Source organism: Hemibagrus wyckioides, unplaced genomic scaffold (assembly GCF_019097595.1).
Source record: "Hemibagrus wyckioides isolate EC202008001 unplaced genomic scaffold, SWU_Hwy_1.0 Contig22, whole genome shotgun sequence".
In the NCBI taxonomy this organism is placed as follows: Eukaryota; Metazoa; Chordata; class Actinopteri; order Siluriformes; family Bagridae; genus Hemibagrus; species Hemibagrus wyckioides.
This window is the reverse complement of record NW_026690783.1, coordinates 69,577-75,921: the sequence shown is the minus strand read 5'-3', so window position 1 is coordinate 75,921 and position 6,345 is coordinate 69,577. Positions and strand designations below refer to the sequence as shown.

The following is a 6,345-nucleotide window of genomic DNA, read 5'->3' as shown; positions in this document are numbered from 1 at the left end:
ACAGGTAGACAGTGTGTATGTGTAAAAATAAGAATTAATAAGAAAAAAAGCTCAGATATTTAGAGACAGACCTTTTTTATTTATATAAGTCAGTATGAGTGAGAGTGAGGGGAATCACCTAGTCCCACCCCCTCTAAGGAGTCCATCCCCTCTCAGGACCCCATCCCCTGTGAGGAGGCCGCCACCTTCAGGGAGTCCACAGCCTTCAACAGTTCCTTTGCCCCAGCCTTATTTCAATATCGACATCCACAACATTGTGGCTGGTATGTACTATGCTCCTGCCACAGTGATAACTCCTGTCCCACGCCAGGGCATAAGGAGGAGGCAGGACGAAGAGGATGGCAATCAAGAAGCCCCTCTGAGTAGACGGCATCCTGTGGATCCTGATGGGGAGGTGGAGTTCATCAGGACGCCTGTCCTAGTCCCCACTTGGGTAGTTAGTATTTTTGTGAACGAGATGTAACTTTAAAAAGCTCAGTCTTCACCTCATGTTCATCACCTCGTATTCATGATGTAAGGTATGTATCTGTGGTAAGTATGTGTGGTAAGTATTTCACCCCTAGATTTCAGCATTAGTCTCATCTCTATCATAATCTATAAATGTAAACCATTTTAATGATTGTAGAATTGTAGAAAATGTCTGCTGGTTTTTACATTTAGTTTTTGTTAAATGTATAGGATCTTTAGATTATTAATGTTTTTTTTATTTCCTGTGTATTAGTCTAATTTACATTAATAATATAATTATATTAATATTATTTGCATTGTTGTTGATTTATGCATTTCTGTAAATATGTAAATATTACATTTTTAAGATTAAGATTTTTTTTCAATAAGTTATAAAAATGTAGTGTACCCCCCCCCCGAATCCCCCCCATTCCCTTCTAAACCCCCTAAACACCCCCACCCCCAAGTTTAGAGTTTATTAAGATATTTATACCACAGCGATTTCCCAATGATAGCAATGTTTCATTTATTAAACATTAATGTTACATACAGTAAGCATTTCATAAAAATGTCACATCAACCTTTTTAAGAATCACTTTATTAAACAACAATCAGTTTTTAAATTCATTCATCGTCTCAGAATATGTCTGGCATACACATATTTATTTTAGAAATAATTATTATTAATATTAACGTATAATAAATGCTACTAAAATAATGCTAAAGTGATCATACTAAAATGTTTTAAAATAATGCACACATTTCAATTAGATTCAAGCATTTTGTTGTGGTATAAAATACATTAATATCTGTAATAAGTTTAAAGTTCATCATTGCTTGTAAATAGTTATAAATAGTTAATAAATTATTTTTTTTGTTCAATACTCCTGTGTCTCCAGTGTCTTTTTTTATAACACATCATAAGCATTTCTCATTTATTTCTCATATAATTGCACTGTAGAAATTCTCCATCTGCTGGAACTTTGGTGTTCAGAAGTAATTCCACTGTTTTCCTCTCACAAGCAAATACTTTCTAGCCAACAGTCTAAACCTGTTAAATCTGTAGAACTAATGATCTGGTGTTGTTGTAATGCCAAATAAACTGATAACAAGTGAAGCTCAAGATGTGATTTTAATTGTACATGTTCAAGTTCATTCACAAAGGTGATTGCAGCATGTTGGTCAAGTGATCAGTTCATAGATGAGACTTAGGAACTAACGCACCATGAGGAAGAAACTTCAGAGTTCAAAGCAGCATCAGCTCTAAATATGGAGGAAAAGCTGTCAGAGAGATGTTGTGGTCAGATAGACACCAGGGTTTGGATAACAAGTTTGTATGTGTTATTTTTATTTTAGATTATACATTATTAAAAACAAACTGATCTATCTATCTATCTATCTATCTATCTATCTATCTATCTATCTATCTATCTATCTATCTATCTATCTATCTATCTATCTATCTATCTATCTATCTATCTATCTATCTATCTATCTGATCAATCGTCAATGTGTGAATATACTTTTCCCCAAAAAAAGGGAAAAGCATTATGAGTCAGAAATATATTTTGTTCACTACTTGTGAAATGGTGTGGATTAAAAGACAAATAATACAAAATGAAAAAGAATAAAATAAATCAACAACAAAGAATTACAAACCAGCAAGTTCCAGTGATTGTTGTTAACAAGCACAAAAGACAGAACTGCATCATAGTTGTCAAAATGGAACTACAGTAGTGTCGTGGCTGGGTGGCCACCTGGAATTTCTGAGCTGAGGAAGAAACCACATTATAACATGAACTGAAGTTTATTAACAGACTTGACATGAACACCATGTACCTCATAGTGCATACACAAGCACACCCTTCACATCACATGGCACCATGGCTCTACTTTCTTTTTGTACATACACGTCCTAGACTATATCAACACATTTGTCTTTAAAAACAGACAATAACAATTTACTACTTTTCCAACTCATCCCAAAACATATTTTTTTACTTTTTTTGTATTATATTTAATACACTACACTCACTGTACCACTTTCCCAAATAACACAACAGCCAACCAAAATAAATAAATGAATGAATGAATAAGTAAATAAATAAACCCTTAACAAAAAATCCACAGCATCTTTATCCAGATTCATTGGAGTTTTACAGATTTAACCTCTGGCATACTCTTCAGACACAGAAAGGCTTAATGTTAACAGACCTTTGAGATATTTCTGATACTACTGTTGAATTTTCACTTGCTCTTAACCCTGTTCCTGAAGTGTCACAGACGTTTTGTCTGACAGCTCTTCCACATCCTGCTCAGTATTCATTCATTTTGTTGCTTTTAACTGATCTACATGCTTTTTGTAGGACTTGCCCTTTCCCCAGACCAGGTAAGTAACTGGACCTAATGGCCTTCCACTTCTCTTCCCTTCCCCTGAACTGCTTCACATGTACCTTCTGCTGTGGATAAAATACTCTCACATGAACTGAACTTCTTATTTGCGTTTGCTGCTTTTCCTGTATTTGAGAAGAGAACTGTGGCTGTATCTGTGATAGCCTTCTTCTAATTTTCCTTTTCAGAAACAATTCAGATGGGACTGAAGTATTTCTGTAACAGAAAAAAAATCTGTCAATGCAATGTGGAAGTGTGATGCCTAATTGTTTTTGCTTGTCCAATGACTGCTTAAAGGTTTACAAATTGAGGTCCATTATCCAAAACAATTACATCCGGTAATCTATAGCTGGCAAACATACTACACATCACCTCAACTGTTGCTTTAGCAGTAGTAGTAGTCATTAGTGTGATTTCTTTGACATAAAAGTCTCTGAGCGTTTTCAAAATCTCAGCTAGTAGTGTTTCAGACGGTCTTTTTGGTGCCAATAAATCTGTGAGGAATGAAATGGTCTTTGCACCTACCATAGACCATAGAGTGTTTGCTTTCTTCGATTCCGCTGGCTTATTGTGCGAACTGCTCTTCATAGCCTCTACAAAACACAGGCCCGACTCTGTGCTGAACACCGCCATCATCTCTCTCTCTCTTTAACGATCGCTTTTCAGCCTGGAGCTTCTATGCCAAATTGTTGTGACTGGGTGGACACCTGGAATTTCTGAGCTGAGGAAGAAACCACGTTATAACAAACTGAAGTTTATTAATAATCATCGTGGGAGCTCTGTGGATGTGGTATGTACAGAGTTAGATCATTTACAGGATCAGTGACACATTGCATTTGCTTAAGTCCAAATCAGGGCAAAATCACAGCTCCACTGAAGACCCGGATCTCCAGAGTGGACAGGTATGTGTCACATCAGGATGATGTTCACTACTCCAGCATTCTCTTCTCCTCCCGCACTCAGGGCTCGTCTCTGACCACTGGTGGCACAAAGGAATACGAGCGTGTCCAGTACGCTGAGGTGAAATACAAAAGACCCGCTGCTGCCACCTAGTGAGAATACTGAGTAAATGCAAGCTGTTAGTAAATAAACAGCAGAGATCGAGCATCGTTGCAGATTGTACAGAGTGTGTGCAGTCTACCCAATCAAACAGCTCATAGAATATAGGATCAAGGGACTATTTACTTTGTATAATTAAATTTGTATAATCAGGACTGAATAAACGGGGGAATAAAATATGTAGATGTTTAGAAATAGTAATTGAATAATATATATTTTTGGATAGTGTGTTACCTGTCAACTGCGTTACCCATTACCTGTTCTACATCAGTGAGGATAACATAGATGAAGCCTAAAAGAACATGCCAGATGCATGTCTCCTCACGGTGCCATCAACCATGTACATTCACCAAGTTGTTAAAGTTACCCCAGGACAAATCAGTTACCGTGATGTGAGCTGCCTTTGCTCAGTGAGACAGACCCTGGAGTGTCAGTGTTATAACTCCAAAACCTTTACCTTCGAGGTTCAGGCAACAATTATGCTTCCAAATACATTCTCTTGACTAATGAAATTTCTTTCTTTTTTTATTTCTTCAAAATGTACAGGTACATCTCAAAAAAATAGAATATCATGAAAAAGGTTAATATTATTTGTCACTCAGTTCAGAAAGTGAAACCCATATATTATATAGATTCAGTACACAGAGTGAAATATTTCAAGCCTTTATTTCTTGAAACCCAAAATTCTGTGTCTCAGAAAATTGGAATATTACATAAGATAAATAAAAAAAGGATATTTCAAACAGAAATGTCAGGCTTCTGAAAAGTATGTTCATTTCTATGCACTCAATACTTGGTTGGTCCTTTTGCATGAATTACTGCATCAATGCGGCGTGGCATGGAGGCAGACAGCCTGTGGCACTGCTCAGGTGTAATGGAAGCCCAGGTTGCTTTGATAGCGGCCTTCAGGTCATCTGCATTGTTGGGTCTGGTGTCTCTCATCTCCTCTTGAAAATGAAATCAACATCTCCATAAAGCTTATCAGCAGAAGGAAGCATGAAGTGCTCTAAAATTTCCTGGTAGATGGCTGCATTGACTGTGGACTTCAGAAAACACAGTGGACCAACACCAGCAGATGACATGGAAGCCCAAATCATCACTGACTGTGGAAACTTCACACTGGACATCAAGCAACATGGATTCTGTGCCTCTTCACTCTTCCTCCAGACTCTGGGACCTTGATTTCCAAATGAAATGCAAAACTTACTTTCATCTGATCCACAGCCCAGGTAAGACGCTTCTGACGTTGTCTCTGGTTCAGGAGTGGCTTGGCACGAGGAATGCGACATTTGTAGGCCATGTCTAGGATTTGTTTGTGCGTAGTGGCTCTTGATGCGCTGACTCCAGCCTCAGTCCACTTCTTGTGAAGCTCCCCCAAATTCCTACAACCTAATCTGAAAGAAGTGGGCACTTATAATAATTATATAAAATATTAAATCATCATTAAAACTTTCTTGGTAGACAGATCATAATTCATGATGTCATCACTTACAGTTTCCTATTTCCACCTTTTCTCTCTTTTAATCTGTGCACAGTTCCACTTGCAGTACTGTTTCCTTTCCACTCTCTAACTCTGCACTACTGTGTGGTCCTCTTACTGCCGCCTCACGTTTTCCTAAAAGTAATTCCATTGTCTGATTGTCCAATTATTACAAATTTGCTCCCAGTTTCGAAACCATTTTAGCCTCCAAAGTTTTCCACTGGTTTCACCTATTAATTGTAGCCCTATATCCCCCTGGATCCAATGATTGTGGCTTGATCTTGATCAAAAGTGTATTGAGTACAAGTATGTGCACTTTATATTTAAAGTAATAATTTATATTAATGTTTTGTTTGCTGATATAAACGATTGTTTAGTTAGTTAGTTAGTTAGTTAGTTAGTTAGTTTCTAAACTCTGATTCAAACTTTCTTCTGTACATAATTGACACACTTTATAATTATGTACTGAGGTTTTTTTTGGTTTGTATAACTCTGAGTGTGGGGAAAAAATGTTGTTTCTATTCTCCTGTATCTTTATCCTTTTATTATTATAAAAGTTCAATGAACAGATCAAGCAAAAAAGAAAGAAAGGATGAAAATGACTGAAATAAATGAAAGTTTCATAGTGTTATTGGAGTCTCCCTCCCTATATGGTAAACATTCTCCTTACAGAAAGCTTCAGCATTACAGTAGTTCTATATATTCAGTATTTCTTTACATCACTGCATTTAAACATTACATTACATTACATTACATTACATACATTACATTACATTACATCACTGCATTTAAACATTACATTACATTACATTACATTACATTACATCACTGCATTTAAAATGTTTCAGGTGAGGCTAAAATGATTGGAGTTTGCCATATACTTTGATTTAACTGTTTTTAGTAGACGATAATCAGAAAGAGGACATTCTTAAAAAAGAGAGATTTGATTTGAAACCTGAACTGCTATC

General features: G+C 36.4%; 1 long non-coding RNA gene across 1 annotated transcript; it reads right to left on the bottom strand.

Moving 5' to 3' along the window:
* Window positions 1–1,245: 1,245 nt before the first annotated feature.
* On the bottom strand, window positions 1,246–3,657 carry LOC131350126 (uncharacterized). Its single transcript, XR_009204137.1, has 3 exons — window positions 3,364–3,657; window positions 2,107–2,218; window positions 1,246–1,728 (listed from the first exon to the last, which is right to left on the bottom strand). It is a non-coding gene; the product is annotated as an uncharacterized LOC131350126 (long non-coding RNA).
* Window positions 3,658–6,345: the final 2,688 nt, after the last annotated feature.